This window comes from Bombina bombina, chromosome 1 (genome assembly GCF_027579735.1).
Source record: "Bombina bombina isolate aBomBom1 chromosome 1, aBomBom1.pri, whole genome shotgun sequence".
Taxonomy (NCBI): Eukaryota; Metazoa; Chordata; class Amphibia; order Anura; family Bombinatoridae; genus Bombina; species Bombina bombina.
The window spans coordinates 1050671691-1050692715 of NC_069499.1; positions in this window are offsets into that span (position 1 = coordinate 1050671691).

Below are 21025 nucleotides of genomic sequence, written 5' to 3' on the forward strand. Positions count from 1 at the left end.
TTGGAATTCACTTTTAATGAAAACTACAACGAAGCAACATACTGTGAAAAACTTATATCTCAGCTCTTTAGCATAGGTTTACAGGTCCAGCTGCAACATCTCTACCTAGTGATCTCTGCTGCCACACATCTAGTCATGTGCTGCTATCCTCCTCCTCACTCGCTTTGTAGAGACCTTTGTATGGTGCTCGAGGAAGAGCACACTGTGTGCAGGGCAAACAAATCCGCAGACATTACAGGTTTTAGGGGATGGCAAGGTGCTGTGGGGCCAGTTGTCTGATGAGAGGCCTAATTTAGTAATGAGACTGGCAGGGCCTCTGGTCCAATTTGATGATGAGCAGATGGTTGACAGAGCTGCTGGAGGGACTGAAATGTTTTGTGGGTATGGATCTGGCACAGTGACTGCAGGGTTTGATTCAAGGTCGCATGGGTATATGGCTGACAGAGAGGTTGGAGGCCCATGCGTTTTATCTAATTTTGGTTATCTGGTTGACTGAAGGCTGTAGGACCATAGGTGTTAATAAACGCTATGCACTAGAAACCAAGACGTTAATACGTTTTGTGAATTGCTGAAAGTGTTTTGCATGTTTGTGACAAGCAAACAAATAATTAGCACTGTGGTGCTAAATGTGTGTGTGTGTGGGTCCCTGGCTCCAGTTTTACCTAGGTTTCATGTGGCTCTTCCTTTTTAGGATCTCAGATTTTACACATCTTGCCTTCTGATATTGGTGCTAAATATGTGTGTATGTGTTTGCGTATGTGTGTGTGATGTCATCTTTTTTGAAGTGTCCATGAAGTTTTGCATACAAGCTGATCTGTGCATCAGATGTGTCTGGTGATTCCTATACGGTTGAGAAAAATACATCAAGTGAGTTCTCGTTATTGATACTATGAGGAACTTATTCCTGGAAACAAATTGCAAAGGAAAGTATACCTTATGAATAGGAGTACATGCTGACGTAGTCCAATGCTGTTGAAAAGTGAGACTTGAAAAGTTTGACGCCTGCAAATGCGTACACTTTATCGTTGCCTAGAAAGAGGGTTTTGGAACATAATAAAGTCATCTGACATATTCACTAAGCACAAGTGGACGTGGGACACTCCATACAATCTCTATGGAAAGATGACAAGTATACTGTATACAACTACTTGAGACTCACTGTAGATGCATGAATGTTTTTTAGAGTGAACATTGATCCTCACAATTATTACCAAGGTAACATATATCCATTTGGAAGACCAGTGTTGCCCTCTGGTAGAGATGTTGTTCACTCAAAATGTTTAAAATGTACTTCCTATGATTTGTTTTTAGATTCTCTGTATAGATCCTCATTGGGTTACTATGGTGACTGATTCCCTGCAGTAGTGCAGAGTCACCCTCTAGTAGAGGTGTTACAGAGAATATGGTGTAATTAACCTGTATGAGATTTGCATAAAGGCCATGTTTTTATTATATATTTTATTATAGGTTTGGTTATGGTTTTTTGTTGTGTTAGTGACGCATGGGTGTTTGTCGCAATGTGTGCAGCCAGTGTGAGATAATTTACACTTAAAAAAAAATGTACTTATAATAACAAATATTTTTGATGTGGACTAATTTCCTAATAATAAAATAGGATATATATTCAAATGCTGAAATCTCTGTCATTTTGTGAGAGTGAATTATACTCTCATTAATAATTTTTTTTCAAAAGAGGTTTTTTTTATGTTTGTGTATGTGTTTGCATGTGTGTTTGTGTAAGGGCCCCTGGTTTAGATTTTACCTAGGTGTCACATGGCTCTTCCTCTGTAGGATATCACATCTTGCCTTCTGATACTTGCTTAAGAAAGCTACACATTGCACTGTAAATAAAAAGTTACCCCCCCCAAAAAAAAACCCAATTAGAATTCTTGATTTTGTAATGTTTATGTCGCCTTTCATGTATTTGGGCCGTTACTATTTTCAGACCAGTAATAAACAGCCACTCTAGCTCTTCAACACACATATTAAGCTTATAATTCTCATCAAGTCTTATCTGAACCAAAAATGAATGTCTGAAAGCAATGTAGTATCCAGAGCCGGAATTACAGCCCAGGTACCTATATGCACCAAAATCTAAAGCACCCCCCACGCACTCCTGGTTTAAATGTATGAGGCTATAGATACAGCCTAAAACTGTATAGAATTATGATTTTTTTACAGCAACTGCTAATTATGACATATAAAAAAGCAGTCCATGATCTATAACAAAACACTCCAGACAGTATTTGCCCAGTATGATGAGATTCCAGTCAGAACAGTATTTTTTTTAAATATAGTTTATACAACAAAAGTGCAGGTTGTCTAGACTGGGGCCTTATTTAGAAACTTTTCTCACCAAGCCTGCAATGTGCACAATCAACCAAGTGTCAGTTGTTTTTTTTAAAGTGTGTTTATCCTGTGCAACAGCCCTGACATTTTGCATTTTAGCAATAATATTCATACCTATGGTATTTTATATGAAAGACTGCCCTCTGACTGTACAATCTGTCATTTTGATTTTGACAGCCGCTACTGCTGTAGCTGATATATGCCCACCGTGCACTCAGAGCGCTCTGTAATAGCGCACAAATAGTCACTCACTGTCACTTCCCATAAAAGAACCAACTCCCACACACTTACTCTTAGGCCGCTATGGCTGCTCTGTCTGCATTCACTGGAGAAACGGACCGGACCTGCCAGCATGGCGGCCATCTTTGTTTAGGGCAAAATTATTATCTACTATGGTGAGTGAGGGCAGAGACGCAGAGGTGTGCAGAAAAGGCATATGGAGCAGAGAGACAGGCGCCCCTCTATGGAAGGCGTCTGTAGGCATGCCTACTCTGCCTAATGGTAAATCCGGCCCTGGTAATATCTACATTTCTCAATTCTTAACATTCTATGATCAATGCTCTGAAAGTTCTTCTATAACACAACATTATGATTTGGCAAATGAAAAAGAAAATCTAAAATTTATTCTTTAAAGCTATTTAATATTCCAAAATGTGTTTCAGGTGTAATAGAAACTAGTACAATTTATAATTTCAGTCAGTATATAAATGAAGAGAAGCTCTGGATTAAGAGAATATTTTTCTAACATTGGAGGTCAATCACAATACTTTTGAAAAGCTAAATGATTTATCTACAAAAATCTCCATATACTTTAATAATGGTGAGATTTGTTGAAACAAATCATTAGATTCTATAGAATTGTGATCAACCCCATGGTGAGCGATGTAAATTTATTTTTCTCAAACAATATAGAAATAGTAGTGTTTATTTAAGGAGTAAAATAATAATAATTATAATACCATTAATAATAACTCTGTGCCCTATTTATTTCTGAAATCTGGGAACCATGGAATGTATTATTCCCTTAACCCTTATGCTAGTTTGAGTTGTTAATATTAATTTCTAACTCTAAGAAGATGTTGGGCCTACGGGAGGCTAGCTGGGAGTTTGTTTTTTTCTCTTCTTTAGCTAGATAATCTGGATTCCTTTTTCTTGTTATTCTTGTTATAGAAGAGATAACTAAGTTCTAGGTTCATAGATAACTGCATTCTTAGATTGAATGTGGCCTATTTATTAATGTGCGAGTGGATATAATATGATGTAGCGTATCATGTCCGCCGCACATCGATAATTGCCGACAGCATACGCTGTCGGTATTTATCATTACACAAGCAGTTCTTGTGAACTGCTTGTGCAATGCCGTCCCTTGCAGATTCGTGGCCAATCGGCCGCTAGCAGGGGTGTCAATCAGCCTGATCGTAGCAGGCGGACCAGTTATGGAGCAGCGGTCTTTAGACCTCTGCTTTATAATTGCTGTTTCCGGTAGGAAACAGTGGCCCCAAGCTCTATTCGGAGCTTGATCATTCGGCCCCTAAATGTTCACATATATTAATGCGTTTTCAGAATGAAGAATTGTGTTTTAGTTTCATTGTGTTATATTATATGCCAATATGCTAACTGTACTGATCAGTGCTTACCTGAAGCTTACTTTGGTAGGTTTGCGCCCACTGAAAATTAACTATATTCCAATCGGACTTACAATAGCTACGGGCATTGATGTCTCCTCTAGTAAGCTATCTTACTGTTGCATTATACTGGATTATAATAACCAAATCCAAGGAACAGGACTCTGGTCAAAAGTATATTAGTGATTAACCCCTTCAATGTGTATGACAAGCTACAGCTAATCATGCACACCACAGCCTGCAGGCTCATGACAAGCCCTTTTTGTCATGCAGGGGGATCGCTGTTAAAACACTGTTTTTGGTGATCCCCCATACTACAGGCTGGGGATTTTTGGTGGACTAGTGGGAGGCACTCCCAGGCTTCATGTGATTGCTGGTTACGTAACCACGTACACAAGTGGTGACTTCACAAAGGCACTGAACCAAGTAGCTGCAAGGGGGTTGGATGGGGGGGATTATCAAAACCCCTTAAATACAGCTCTCTTAGCAGCAACAAACCTCCAAGTACGTCAACTCCTATATTGTGTCTGTACATTTTATTCTATTACCTCAATAAAGATTTATAAAAAAAAAAATGCAGTTCCTCTTGGGCTGGAAATAAATATATTGTTATTATGAAAAGTGAAAATAAATTAGTTTATGAGATAGTGAAGTTTGGAAAAGGATTTGCAGTTGTCTACAGAACAATAAAAAACAGCAAACTGCTAAATTCGTTTGGCTAAAATTTGCCATGCGGATAGATATTGGTATCTATACTCTGATTTTGTATATATATATTTGAAACTGAAATGTCTTTTTTTTAATCAAATCAGTTAAAGAATCTGAAATATTTATAGCTGTTTTATGTGGGTTTTCTCTTGGGTTTTCCAATTCAAGGCCAATCCATAAAAAAACACTTGCTTTAGGAGAGTTATAGTGATTCCACTCATTCAATCCTCAATATTATGGCCACTTCATTCATAAACCCTTGGATTTCATGATCCTGCTCAGAACCCATTTAAGGATCACACATTCTCACCCCTTATGTCTGTACTCTAAATCATAAGAGCAGTCATTTTTGCATGCTAACAAATTAGGAGTTATAGACAGTAATATGATTGTATGTATTACTTTAATTAATTTACTTGTATTTTTATTTCTTGTTTTCAAAGGGAACCAACTCTATTTAATTCTGTATGAAAAATAAGCAATTAACATTTCAAAGAAAATTAAAATTGGCATCTTCATCTAGCGCAGGGTAAAGTTAATGACGCAATCATTAGGGTGGTGATTTGTCAACAATACTGTGAAGTGGCTTAAAACAAAAACAAAAAAACAAAACAAAAAATAAAAGACACAAGGGCTGACAGGTGGGTAAGAAGAGAAAAAGCAGGGGCTGTTTTGAGGGACTACTTTATAGAAGGCGAGTCGCTAACTGCAATTGTTAATTGTGCACATATTGCACAATAATGTGTTTTTTTTTTAAAAGTTTACTGTCCCTTTAAAGGGGCATGAAACCCAAAAATGTAATTTCATGAATCAGATAGAGAATACAATTTTAAACAAGTTTTCAATTTACTTCTATTATCTAATTTGCTTCATTTTCTTGGTATCTATTGTTGAAAGAGCAGTAATGCACTACTGGGAGCTAGCTGAATGCACTGGGTGAGCCAATAGCCTGATGCATGTATATGCTGCCACCAATCAGCAGCTCCTGAGACTGCCTAAGTATCCGTTTCAAGAAAGTATACCATGAGAACAAAACAAATTAGATAACAGAAGTAAATTGGAAAGTTGCTTGAAATCACCATGAATCATAAAAGAACATTTTTTGGGTTTCATGTCCTTTTAACTAGACTTTGGTGTTTTCCAGTGGCTTTTCTTATTAAAATGGCAACTCCTTGTATTGACCTGAACTGCCATGAAATCAATTACAAATCCTAAGCTACCATACAATGTGTGTGTGCCTGTGTTCTAAACTAAGTTGTCTACCTCGTAGGAATGTGTCTACCACGTCACTTCCTGTGACGTGTAATCAGCTGCTGGAGGTTTGTGGCGCTCACTGCGCATGCGCTAGAGGCCCAACCTCCTTAAAACAGCTGAGTTACACGGGTCGAGGAATTATTTGGCACGCGCACGTTACTGGGGTAGACAACTTACTTTAGAACATTTGCAATATCAGACTGAACAAATTTTACAGTCAAGCAGCCATCTTTATTCTGGGCGAAATAACATAATAAACCAGGACAAGAGAGAATACATGCGTTTTAGTTTTTTCAATCTAATTATGAGAAAAATATCAAGAAAGTATAAAATATACTTGCATCTGTACAATATTGACGTTCCATTTCACAATAAAAATGAAATTAATTACTAGCAAGTAGAAATATAGATTTATTTGTTACATGTGAATATAATCTTCTAAATAAAAATAAAAATTGTGACACTTAAATCTGGGCTATGCATATCTTCTGGCAGTGCCTATGTTCTATCGACACTGTCTGCCATAATATGTTCATACAAATAACATGTCCGTTGTGTGGTGGTGTACAGATTCTGCGACCCGTCTGGCGTACTTTCTGGTTACAAAATCCGATGACAGACAGCTTGTTCTGTCTGATATTGCAATCAGTAACATGCGTTCGATCAGCTGTTTGTAGGAGATTGGGCTTCTAGCGCATGCACAGTGAGCGCCAGAAACCTCCCGCAGCTGAATGTGTCCACCGGAAGTGACGTGGTGGACACATTCCTATGGTAGACAATTTATTTTAGAACACCTGCCTATTCAAAGTAACTGGAACGGGGGACAAATTTAGCTCAGACAATCTATGACATCACTGAACATAAAAGAGTTTTATCACAAAAAGTAAAGACCCTTTATCTGATATAGGTGTTTACATTTTTTATGGAATTAGCACAGTTGTTGTCAGAGGGATGGAGTACGAATAAACATTTGAGACAGTCACATGAAAACTTTATAGCTCCTCTTTTTTTTTTAAAGGAAAACAGCTGTATGGAAATGAAAGGGACATTAAGGAGCAATAACACAATGCTCTAATGTGCTAGAACAAGGGTTGTCAGGTGTCCAGTATTCATCAGGACAGCCCAGTATTTAAATGCCTGAAAACTGGACACCTAAATATTTTAGTTTTACTGAAATTGTAATGGGCTTCAATTTGTTACATAAATCATGGCAGCATTTGCAAGTGGGGTAGAATATCTGCTCAATGTGATACTGGTAGAAAAGGGGTTAAAATCATTGCTATGTTTGGCACTAGAAGCTAAGGGTGGGTGAAATCTCTGCGTTGTTTGTGCTACAGGTAGGCAAGGGGCAAAATCACTGCTTTACGTGTGGTTTATTAGAGATTTGCTGCTCAGTTGTCAAAGATATATATGACACAACCAGGGGCAGGTTTTAGGCAGGTCAGGGGATGGGGCTTGGGGCCACTGTGTGACCACTCCCATTGTCCCTCTCCTGTCTCCAGTATTTTTGTGGAAGACAGATGACAAGACTAGCTATGGCAGGGACATATTTTTATGTGGACCTGACCACAGCTGAGCAGAACATTAAATTCAGTAATTTGTTATCAAGGAAGCAGTTCCACATTTCTCATTAGGTAATTATAAATAATCTAGAAAAAGCAACAAACTCACTTAACTGCTTCTAAACTACTGCATAACATATCCACTGAGTATGGAGATGCTTAACATAAAACTTAAAGGGACATGAAACCTAAAATGTTTCTTTCATGATTCATATAGAACATACAATTTTTTTTTTCCCAATATTGTTTATTAACCAACAAAAGGCAATAATGTACAGTAATGCAGACAAACCTCATAACGGTTACATGAGCAATGAAACAAAAGATTTACTGTCTTCTAATATTTCAGATAATTTTAACATATCAAGACATAATGAATAACATCTAACACAAAATCCTCCTCAAAGAGAGTTTACTATCATTATAATTTAAAAGAAAAAATAATTGTCTTAAATCACCCTATGTTGGGATTTTTTCCTTCCCCCCCCCCCCTTTCCCCCTCCAATGTCCCCACCTCAAAATTGAAATAAGAGGGGAAAAAAAAATAATAATAAAAAAAATAAAATAAAAAATAAAATAGATTTATGATATAAAGGTAGAAATATCCATCTCTCTCCCTGCTCCATCTACCATATGCCTAAAAGGATTAGTTCTGAGTTTTGAAACGGAAAGATCATATATTCTATTTCAGTTTCAGAGAGTGTTTTAATATACACAGACCATTTATTGAAAAAATTCCTTATGTCATCTTCATTGTCTATGTCTGTATCCTTTTGTTCAAGTAGACATTGTTTTTTCAGACAATTCTGAATTTCAGAGACACTAGGTACAGAACGCATTTTCCATTTTTTACATATCAGATATCTGGTGGCTAAAATAGAGATAGATACCAACTTATCATTAGGGTGACACTTATTTAAGTTAAAAGTAAAGTATGCTCTGTGAAGCAGTTTAATGTGCGCTTCCCGCCATGTGGCAGAAAGAGTTATCTTTGTCACTTTCCCTATAGAATGTTGAAAGGTTTTTGAGTCTACCCTGTTCGGATCTGAAAGTGAGGTCCATTTTGGTCCTAGCCTTGCCAGACTTAGAATTCCCCTGTTGATACCAAGCAGATGGTAACACAAAGAAATAGACATCTGGTCAGTTCCCATAAGTGTAAGCCAATTTTCCAACTTGCCCAGCTTCCAGCACCATCCTACTTCTCTGGTTATTTCAAAAAGAAAGTGCCTTATCTGCAGATAGGCAAAGAAATCTTTATTGGGTAAGTTAAATTCCACTTTCAGCCCATCAAATGTTTTAATAGATTTTCTATCCCCATCTATCAGTAGGGATAATTTGTTTAGGCCGTTCTTATGCCATCTACGGAAAACCTCAGAATATAACCCAGGTTGAAATCTTGGGTTACCTATCAGAGGGAGATAGTTCGAAACTTTAGAGTTAATTGATAGAAGCTTTAAAATCTTCCACCATGCCTTGATAGGATTCGAAATTATTTTGAATCCCTTGATCTCTGATGGTAACTCTTTAGGAGGAGAATGTAAAAGTGCTACGGGAAGATATGGGTCACACATGTTAATTTCAAGATCATTATTTAGGATATAATCCTTAGACAAAATCCAGCCAGATGCTATTCTTGCCAGAAAACTAAGATTATACGCTCTAATGTCTGGGAGCGCCAGACCTCCGAACTCACGTGGAAGAGTAAGTTTATTGAGAGCTATTCGTGCTCTTTTCTCCTGCCAGAGATATTGTCTAATTAAACTATTGATCAGCCGGACATCTTTTTCAAAAAGAATTAATGGGACGTTCTGAAGTATGTATAACAATTTTGGGAGGAGGACCATTTTAAATAGTGCTACTCTTTTCCGAAATTGACAATGGTAGACTTTGCCATATTCTGAGTTTTTCCCTAATTTGCTTTATAATTGGAGGTATGTTAAGTTCATATAAATCACCAGAATTCACCGGGATATTTATCCCTAAATATTTAAATGAATCCGTTACTATTTTAAATGGGTTATCTATATATGAGTCTCTGTTCCTCTGAATCCATAAAATTTCTGATTTAGATGTATTGATTTTGTATCCTGAGAAAGTACCAAATTGGTCAATTATCTGCATGAGTTTGGGAATATTAATTTTAGTATTTGATAAGTACAGCAGAACATCATCCGCATATAAACCAATTTTCAACTCATGATTCTTAATCTTTATACCTTCCAGGCTTTGTCTTATCATAATTGCCAAGGGCTCAATGGCAACATCAAACAAAAGTGGGGAGAGAGGAAATCCCTGGCGTGTTCCTCTTTCCAAAATTATTGGAGAGGATACAGTTCCATTTACTATCAAACTTGTAGCAGAATGTTTATATAGGTTCACTATAAATTCAGGGAATTTGCCCTTGATTCCAAACTTCAACAAGGATGTATTAAGGTGTTTAAAGGTGACGGAATCAAACGCTTTTTCTGCGTCAATGGAAAGAATAGCCATGTCTGATAGTCCGAGTAATTCCTCTCTCCCCCCTCTGGACAGGGAAGTTTTTTCAAAATACTCCAATGTAGCTAATATCTCCCTGATTTTGGCCGAGGAGTTTCGTTTGTTTAGGAATCCGGCTTGATCTGTGTGTATTACTTTTGGAAGGATTAACTGTAGTCTGGTGGCTAAAATAGAAGTTAGAATCTTATAATCTGAATTGAGTAAGGCTATTGGCCTATAGGATTCTTTTGTCGTCGGATCCTTCCCTCCCTTAAGTATTAGAGTCGTATAGGAAGAAGAAAATGAGGATGTGACCGGTTTACCATTAATATAAATGTCATTATATAAGTTTGTTAAATAAGGAGAGATTTCTGCAGATAATATCTTATAAAATTCGTTAGGTAGTCCATCCGGGCCTGCCGCTTTATTACTAGGAAGTTTACAGATCACATCAGCTACTTCCTGGGTCGAAATAGGAGAGTTAAGGCTACTGATACAATCATCTGTTATTGAGGGGCTGACGATCTTATTCCAAAACTCTGCGGATTTTCCACTATCACTTCCTTTACAGGAGTATATATCTTGATAATATTCCACTAATGTAGATGTGATTTTGTCGGAGTTCAGAATTCGCTCGCCCTTATGATAGAGTTCTTCAATATAAGATTGCTTTTTCTCGTTCTTAACCATTCTAGCCAGCATCTTTCCAGATTTGTTCCCATATCTGTAAAGTTTGGCTTGAATTTTTAGTTCTTTTTGCGCTTGTTGAGCCAAAATAAATGTGTCCCTAACTTCCTTAGCTTGCACATATTTAGCCCAGTTTAGGGGACTTTTGTGCAGCAAAAATTTATTATACGAGTTAGATAATGCTTTATATATTTCTTTTTCCCTTAGCTTCAATTTCTTAGATAAGGCTATATTATAAGCCAAGATTTCGCCTCTGAGGACTGCCTTAGCGGCCTCCCAGAACAGGTCGGGGCGATCTATATAATTCGAATTAAACCGCAGAAATTCCTCAAACTTGGACCTAAGACAGGTTTTGAACTTCATGTCAGTTGCTAGATACCATGGAAAATAAAACCGCAGGGGTTTAGGTTTCAATTGTTTAAACTGAATATCCAAAGTAATAGGACCGTGATCTGATATTGAGATAGGAATGATTCCCGCTTGTACCATTAAAGATCCTAAGCGCTCATCTATTAGAAATAGATCAATCGAGAGAGGGTCTTATGCGCTTTTGAGAGACAAGTGAATTCCTGAGTATCCGGATTCTGACTTCTCCAAATATCACGTACTGCTAAATTTTGTTTTATTTTTTTGAACATATTAAATTCTAAATTATCCTTTTTCTGTTTTTTCTGTTTCATAGTTTCTCGAAGTCTATCTAACGGGCACTGCGGCGCCATGTTAAAATCCCCTCCCATAATTAAATGCCCTTGGCTATATAGAAGAAGTTTAGATTGGATTTTATTCCAAAATTCTAGATCAAAAGTGTTAGGACCATAGATGTTACATAGCGTATACATTTCCTGGGCAATTCTTATTTTTAGTAGGACATATCTTCCCTCCGGATCGGGCTCACAGTGCACTACCTCAGGCTGAATCCTTTTCCCAATAAGAATGGCCACTCCCCTTTTTTTTACCAATGCTAGGTGAATAAAATACATCTCTGACCCAGGAAGCTTTAAGTTTACAAGATTCTTCTGAATTAAGATGCGTTTCTTGAATAAACCCTATGTCCGTTTGGAATTTTCTTAATTGGGTTAGTATAGCTTTTCGTTTGATAGGGGTAGAGATCCCCCCCACGTTCCACGAGATTATTCTAAATTTTTCTATTCTCCTATGACCTTAAAGCTAATATGGAGCAGGGGGAGAAGGACAAAGAGAGGGAAGGAGAAGAAGAGAGAAAAAAACAAAAAAACAAAAAAAAAACAAAGGAGGGGAGAAAACTAACACAACGCCCATTAGCCCCATTTATCCCTAGTAGAGGGATCTTCTCAGCTATTGGACCTACTTTAGCTAAACAGGAACTGCCCCTTCTAGTGCTGGTAGATCCAAGGATGTAAAGAATTTCTCGGCTGAATGCGTCTCTAGAAAAAAATGTACTACTTCATTCACTGTTACTTTAAGTTTGGCTGGGTAAATTATAGTAGCATTAAGTCCGCGATTTATGAATTTAGTACAAATGGGTGCCAGATCTCTCTCTTTTAGAAGCTGTTTCAGCCGAGAAATCCTGAAAAATGAGGATCTTAGCACCATTAATAAGAAGCGGTTGAGTTTTGCGGAAGTATTGTAAAAGGGTAATTTTTTCTTGATAGTTAAGTAATTTTGCAATAACCGGACTAGGCCTGGAACTATTTTTATTAGATGTGTGAGGTGGCCCCAACCTATGTGCTCTTTCTACCACAATACGATGATATGGGGGTGGAAGTTTAAGGGCTGTTGTCAAAGTGTCGGAAATAAAAAAACTTAGATCCTCATACTGTTTCTCCTCTGGGAGACCTATTATTCTGATATTATTTCTTCTGCTGCGGTTTTCTAGATCTTCTAACCTGGAGAGAGTTTTTTGAATACTGCTATTCATGTTATCTAGCTTGGAGCCATGTGACATTGTGAGATCTTCTAAATCAGACACTCTCTGCTCGGCCTCCTGCAGCCTAGATGAAAATTGTCTGATTTCTTGCGTTAGGGAGGATATATCTTGTTTGATTTCCAACCTCAAGGCATCAAACTTGGGTGAAAGGGCCTTAGAGATGCTGGCAACCAAGCTTTGAATATTTAATGCTTCAGGCATAGCTGTATTTAATAGAGCTGATTGAGCGTCAACTACTGGGTCCTGTGTGCCCTTAGGCTTCCTATCCCTCTGTCTACCTGCCATAGCTGGGGAAGGTGTTTTGGCAGAAATGCCAAGAAACTTATCCATGTACCAGTTGTGGTGTGGTGGTGATGTGAAAATACTGCAAGAAAAAAAAAAAAAGTGAGACAGTTCAGGTGTCAAACTAATGGAGGTGAAGCAAGTGGAGGTGAAGCAAGTGGAGGTGAAGGTAGTGGAGGAGGGAAAAAAAAAAAAGGAAGGGGGAAAGTAGTGTCCCCAATTGATTGTGATTACAGCGAAGAGGTGCTGCAATGCACCTAATCTCAATGAAGTGGGCTGTGTTGTGGTGCCTAACTATATTTAGTTGAGTGAGAATTTACCAGAACTGGTATGGAATTCTAAAATAGGAATTAACCTAGTTAAATGGCTGCCAGAAAAAATAAGATAGCAGAAGGGAGAAGGTATTTACATTATCATTTTTATAAGCCTGCACATATAGTTTTCCCAGAATGATTACAATGCTCAGTGTAGAAAATAGGGACCTATTTTGCCAAAAATACCAGAGATACTAGGGAAGCTTAACACATAAATTAACCCCAAAGGTTATTAATTTATTCAAATGTTATTTAAATTACACTGTTACAAGAAGGGCTGATATAGCTCAATTACCAAGTTTTAACTTTAAGAATATTCTTATTTACTTGGGTACAACTTGAAATACAATGACCTAAAACTACCAACCAGTAGTTAACAATAAATGTTGAATATTAATATATTTAAACCCGTGGAGCTAGTCCTGGGTATTCAAAAAGAGAGTTACTATAATATTATCCTTGGATTTTGAAATTGCAAGGGGGGAGGGGGGGATTTGCTATTCAATCATAACAGAGAGAGAAAAAACCACAGGAGTAGCAAATACCTAAGATTATGCCTGGCACAACATATGCCCCTTTTTCCCTTTTCCCCTACCCTTTTGTTTTTAAATATTCAGACTCCTCAAAGCCACCTGGAGGTGTTTAAGGACAAACAAAGTCAACCAGCATTTAGGAAGTTAATCAGCAGTTATTACCAATAAAAGTATATACCCTCCTTGTAGCTGTTAATTACTGTAGTTAAATATAAGCCTTAAGGTCATTACTTAGCGCTAATTAACTACTACCTTACAAAAAACAAAAAACAAAAAAAAAAGAAATTCCTTTTTACATGATCATGCCACAGAAAAAACAAAAATCGCAGTGAGCTAAATGACATTATAAAGGAGAAAAAATAATATATAAATTTGTAAGCAATTAGGAGTAACAATTTTTGTTGCTATTTTACAAAGAAAAGACATATCTTAAGTAAAAATAATTAGGTCAGTTAATGGTAGCCATTTTGTAACTGTTATACCAAAAAAAGAGACATTGAAAATAAAGTAGCCGAGTTCCTAGATTCTTGACAAGAGTAAGCCAGCAAAGAATCTCATAGCAATATGTCTCTTTTTTTTTTCAAATCTTATTAGCTCATTGTGTTCTTTTAGCCTTTATTTATTTTATCAATGTATCAATTGGAAGTCTTTCTTTTAATATCCCCCAGCGAGAAGAAATGCTGTCATGGATTATCTCTCTGTGTGCTTCCAACCCAGCCGCATACAGTTCCTTAAATCCAAAGATCTATTATGGAGTTCCGCCTGAGAAGTTTACATGGCATTTCACAAGAGGAATTTTTAGAGAAAGCAATACTGAAAAAAACTCACCCCCATTCACACTGCCTGCCCGCCCGCCGAAAATATCGCCGGCATCCAGATCCCTATGAGGTGATTCAAGCCACAGGGGGGCCGCCTTCCGGACCTCCCGCTTCACAGCTCCGTCTGTAACTCCAACCTCAACTCCCCTCGCGCAGCAGCGGTGGGAGGGGAGAGAGGAGCGCCGCGCCGAGCACCAGCGCAGTAAGTAGAACAGCCTCCACTCCCGGTCTCCGATGCAAGACCGGACCCGGCTCCCTCCCACGCAGCACCGGTGGGGGAGGGGGCGGGGAAGACGCCGGGAGCAGGAGCACCAAACCAGTGGTAGGGAGATCCTCAGCGGGACATCAAGTAGGGTTGTAGGATTACCGATGCAATCTTAGATCCTGAGGTTAGCCTGGGGGGGGGGGGCAGGCAGGGGGGGGGGGGGGAGAAGAATTGGAGTCAAATGATGGTAGGCAGGACTCCACCGGGGGAAATAAAGTAGCTTAGGGCTGGGGCAGAGATGGTGAGTCCCACACCTATTTGAGCCAGGTGAGTTAGTTATTGCAAATAAGGAAGGTCCAGGTAACTGGAGAAGGCATAAACCAGTGGGTTGGCAATCCACTGATAAGGGTTCCAGAGATGCTTTAACTGCTTATCCCAGAGAACAGCCCCAAGGTTTGGGGCAGGCGCGAAGATTTCCACCGCCAAGGACTGTAGGACTGGAGCAGTGAGCTAAGCACACCTGCCTAGCTCCTCCTCCACCGGAACCCAGAGCCCACAGCATCTAGAACATACAATTTTAAACAACTTTTCAATCAATTCTATTATCACATTTTCTTGCGCCTAGATTTAGAGTTTTGCGTTAGAAGGGGTGCGTTAGCTACGCGTGTTTTTCCCCCCCCGCACCTTTTAAACAACGCTGGTATTTAGAGTTCTCTGAAGGGCTGCGTTAGGCTCCAAAAAGGGAGCGTACAGGCATATTTACCACCACTGCAACTCTAAATACCAGCGTTGCTTACGGACGCGGCCAGCTTTAAAAACGTGCTCGTGCACGATATCCCCATAGGAAACAATGGGGCAGTTTGAGCTGAAAAAAAAACTAACACCTGCAAAAAAGCAGCGTTCAGCTCCTAACGCAGCCCCATTGTTTCCTATGGGGAAACACTTCCTAAGTCTGCACCGAACACCCTAACATGTACCCCGAGTCTAAACACCCCTAACCTTACACTTATTAACCCCTAATCTGCCGCCCCCCCCTATCGCTGACCCCTGCATTTTATTATTAACCCCTAATCTGCCGCTCCGTACACCGCCGCAACCTACATTATCCCTATGTACCCCTAATCTGCTACCCCTAACATTTCCGACCCCTATATTATATTTATTACCCCCTAATCTGCCCCCCCCAACGTCGCCGCTACCTACCTACACTTCTTAACCCCTAATCTGCCGACCGGACCTCGCCGCCACTATAATAAATGTATTAACCCCTAAACCGCCTCACTCCCGCCTCAAAAACCCTATAATAAATACTATTAACCCCTAATCTGCCTTCCCTAACATTGCCAACACCTACTTCAAGTATTAACCCCTAATCTGCCGACTGGACCTCGCCGCTACTATAATAAATGTATTAATCCCTAAAGCTAAGTCTAACCCTAACACTAAACCCCCCTAAGTTAAATATAATTTTTATCTAACGAAATAAATTAACTCTTATTAAATAAATTAATCCTATTTAAAGCTAAATACTTACCTGTAAAATAAACCCTAATATAGCTACAATATAACGAATAATTATATTGTAGCTATTTTAGGATTTATATTTATTTTACAGGCAACTTTGTATTTATTTTAACTAGGTACAATAGCTATTAAATAGTTTATAACTATTTAATAGCTACCTAGTTAAAATAATTACAAAATTATCTGTAAAATAAATCCTACCCTAAGTTACAATTAAACCTAACACTACACAATCAATAAATTAATTAACTAAACTATCTACAATTATCTACAATTAAATCAACTAAACTAAATTACAAAAAAAAACAAACACTAAATTACAAAAAATAAAAAAAGATTACAAGAATTTTAAACTAATTACACCTACTCTAAGCCCCCTAAAAAAATAACAAAGCCCCCCCAAAATAAAAAAATGCCCTACCCTATTCTAAAATAAAAAGTTAACAGCTCTTTTACCTTACCAGCCCTTAAAAGGGCCTTTTGCGGGGCATGCCCCAAAGAAAACAGCTCTTTTGCATTTAAATAAACATACAATACCCCCCCAACATTACAACCCACCACCCACATACCCCTAATCTAACCCAAACACCCCTTAAAAAACCTAACACTAAGCCCCTGAAGATCTCCCTACCTTATCTTCACCACACCGGGAATCACCGATCCGTCCAGAAGAGGGTCCGAAGTCTTCATCCTATCCGGCAAGAAGAGGTCCAGAAGAGGGTCCGAAGTCTTCATCCTATCCGGCAAGAAGAGGACATCCGGACCGGTAGACATGTTCATCCAGGCGGCGTCTTCTATCTTCATCCATCCGGCGCGGAGCGGGACCATCTTGAAGCAGCCGACGCGGATCCATCCTCTTCTTCCGGCTGATCCAATCAGCCAATCAGATTGAGCTTGCATTCTATTGGCTGATCGGAACAGCCACAGTGTAGCCACAGTGCTACATGATAGGAAATAGTGCTGCCATCTAGTGCTCTTTCTAATGTATGACATTCTTGCAAAACTGCTGCCATATAGTGCTGCAGACACGTGCACACTCCTGAACTTACATCCCTACTTTTCAACAAAGGATAAAAAGAGAAAAAGAAAATGTGATAATAGAAGTAAAATGGAAGGTTGTTTAAACTGTATGTTCTATCTAAATCATGAAAGAAAAATGTTGGGTTTTATGTCTATGTTTTAAAATAAGAATAAAAGATATTGCCCAATATTTCTATCCAGCACACAATACTAATTCAGCATCCGCTGAGCTGGTCCATATCACAATACAGGTATACCTCACTTTACAGCGCTTCACTTTACAGCACCTCACTTTACAGCGCTTCGCTAATACAGCGCTTTGTGGAGCTGAAGTTTAACCTCCAAGGATTTTGAAACAGTGCTGTATTCATTGTCACCATCTGGCACCATCTTGTTATGCTTAGTACATCATTAAAGTGCAATCAGTGTCTCAGTGCTATAGTCTGGCAAATTGTACTACAGTGATTGTCATTATTTTACAGGTACAGTATTTATTGAATCCTAATTAAATACTGTGCGGTGCTAGTGTTAAACTAAACACAGCACTATTGCACCCCTAATATATGTTAGTAAAACATGTTTTCAAGTCTTTAAACACACTGGCAAGTGAAAGGAAAGCTAAAACTGCCTTGTTTCACTTTAAAGGGACATTAAACACTAAATACACGCTAGATAGAATGATGCATTCAAAGAAAAGTTACATGTAGATGTATTTTTTAAAGTTTCATTAGTTGTTTAAAAAGTGACAAAATAAGTGTAAAGTTTTAGTGTCTATAAAACACTGGGAGCTGCCATGTTGTAACTTGTGTTACCTTCTCTGCTGTGGCCAATTAAGGACAGTTATAAATAGGTCACTACAAATCAAATTTGATGATAAAATTAAATTGGAAAGTTGTTTACAATTGCATGCCCTATCTGAATCATTAAAGTTTAATTTGGACTAGACTGTCCCTTTAAAGTCAACTCTGAATTGCCAATGCACTTCCTGTCCTGGGCTTAATTTAGCTGGTGACTGGCATCTGCGCACACATGCCACCTCTGACTGGCTCAGTGGCTGTTTTCCGCTCAGAACAGGCTTTGTATTGTCATTCCAGGGTGACTTTAATTATGTGTTTAATCCCTTTGTGGGGGGGGGGGGGGTAAACACAAAGGGGTAGATTTATCATAGTGCGAGCGGACATGATACCATGTAGCATATCATGTCTGCTGCACATCGATAAATGCCAACAGCATATGGCCGCTAGCAGAGGGTGTCAATCAACCCGATCATATTTGATCAGGTTGATTTCTGTCCGCGGCTTCAGAGCAGGCAGACTTTAGACCGCTGCTTCATAACTTCTGTTTCTGGCGAGCCTGAAGGCTCACGCAGAAACAGGGGCATCAAACTCCATACAGAGCTTGATAAATGGGCCCCAAAGTTCTGTTCAAACAGTAATGCAAAGATAAAATGCTCTAGCACAATAGAGAATTTTATTATTTCACCATTATGTTTAGTAGGAGGAAATATCTGACAAGTAAATGAAATCTAATTTATTGTAGATCATATTGAGGTGGTAACCCACAAGCACTGACTTATAGATTCAGGTCTACATTGTTATACAAACAGAGGAAATGAAAGACAATGTATATAAAGTTACTGATTAAAGTGCTTTAGAAAGTGCCTTGTGCCTCTCCACACAGTAGCCAATAATGCACTCACTACTTTTTACTGGCACGACAAAAATAATAACATTGAACTGCAGGTAAGACCTATTATGCCTAAAGGCAACTCTTCTAAACATTCTCTCAGAACTTTGGTTTCAAAGTGTTCTTTGATTTGTCCAGCTGGGTAAAGAGAATTGTCCTTAGAAGGGCACATACAGTTTGTTACTAATTTTAGCAGTTTATTACACACGTTATATTTTTAACTGTGGTAGGTAACTATACCATATAGTAGCAAACAAATACAGCCATAAACCTACAGCAAGACAAGCAATTTAGGAAAATAATCATGTAATGGTAACTACAATGAGTTTAACTTCTTGGAAAAATTAGAGGAATGAAAGGTGTGTTTATGGCTTTGGAATAGTGGTATAAAAGAGGTCTTAGTTACCTGAAATATTTAGCTGTTGCAGTCAGCAATTCATCCCTAACTCATGCAAATTAGGGTCAGATTAAGGGCTGTTTACAACTGGTGTAAAAGTATAATGTGGTTGTAGAAGATAATTATGTATCTAGTAAAACATATTTTATGTGCTGTGCTATTAATGCAACTTTTATTAAAGAGTTATGACTAAGTTCAATCTCTCCAATGCATTTTTCATAAAATCTCACCCTGTTTGGGACAAAATCAGTAATATTTGCTATGACTGGATATGTTTCATAGGTAATATGATTTGATGCACATTATTTTATTTTAATATTTTATAGAAGTAAATCTTTTCCCAATGTTTCATGGGAGATTATGGTGGTCTATTTACTTAAAAGTCAACTTGGAAAAGTCAGCAGATGTCAGACAAACTTGGATGCTTCAAGATGTTTTCAGTTGACTTACAATATTTCCAGAAAAATTAACTCAAATTTGAATAAGTTTAACCACTTTGCAAAACCTCTCTACTAAAGTATAATCTAATTGGTTAGACTTTATTTTTTGCTTATTTTTAACAGACTTTACACTGAAATTGTTCAAACCAATTCTGTACTTTTTATATAAAAAAGTACAGGAAATATTAGCTATATTTAGTTAATGTTTTGTTTATTTAGTTAATTTTTGTTATTTTTTTTAAATTGTTTAAATATTTCAGAATAAACACATTAACATTTAGAGTAGGAATGTTTAAAAATTACGTCTTTGTATCTTTATCTTTTTATTTCTTTGTCTTTCTACGCAAATTATTTGTGTGTGACGTGTATATCTGACAAGTATTTTACGCAAGACTTGCGCACACATGACATGCTCCTAATCATTAGAGTCATGCCATTTTTGTATCACTGACTAGATTAATAGTGTTACACCTATAGGTAAAGTCCCGCTTGGGAGCCGCAAGCCTTAGGAGCTGCAATGCTTGTTCTCATTTATTGGTGTTTTTTGGCTCCCAATCTGTGTTTTTCATGTTCAGAGATAGAGCAACAAGAATATAATTTCTGCATTGGGAAATGTTTGGATTAGATCTGAGCAGATAGCGTGAAAATCACCCAAATGATGCATGGACAGCAACAAAATAGACACATTGAATGTAACACACAAAAAGTACTGATAAAGTGCAAAACTGTCTGTTTGGAAATGTTTGAGTATTCCGAGTTGATTTAGAATAATTCTATCATCTTGCACATGTGCAGTACACTCTGACCTGGCCACAGAAAGCATTTTATATGTCCATATGGTTATTTGTTTCAGATTCAATAAACCTATATTCCGCAATATTATATAGTTTGGCGGGGAGTGGGCGGGATCAGTCATTTACATATGTATATGTCTTTAATAGACATATACATGATATCATGTATAGCTAATGGGATTGTGCCTTCAAAGTCTTTCAGGTAGATTACGAGTTTTGTGCGCTACAGGGTTTTTAACAAACGCAACAAAAGTTGCGTTATTTAATCCCCTATAGCGCAGCCATTACAAGTTTTGAAACAGCCACCTTGTGCGTGCATTATGGTTGCGTTGAGCTCCATACCACACAATACAAGCGCTGATTTGACGTGCTCATGCACGCTTTCCCTATATACATCAATAGGGAGAGCGGAGTAAAAACAACCTAACACCTGCGATTGCGGAATC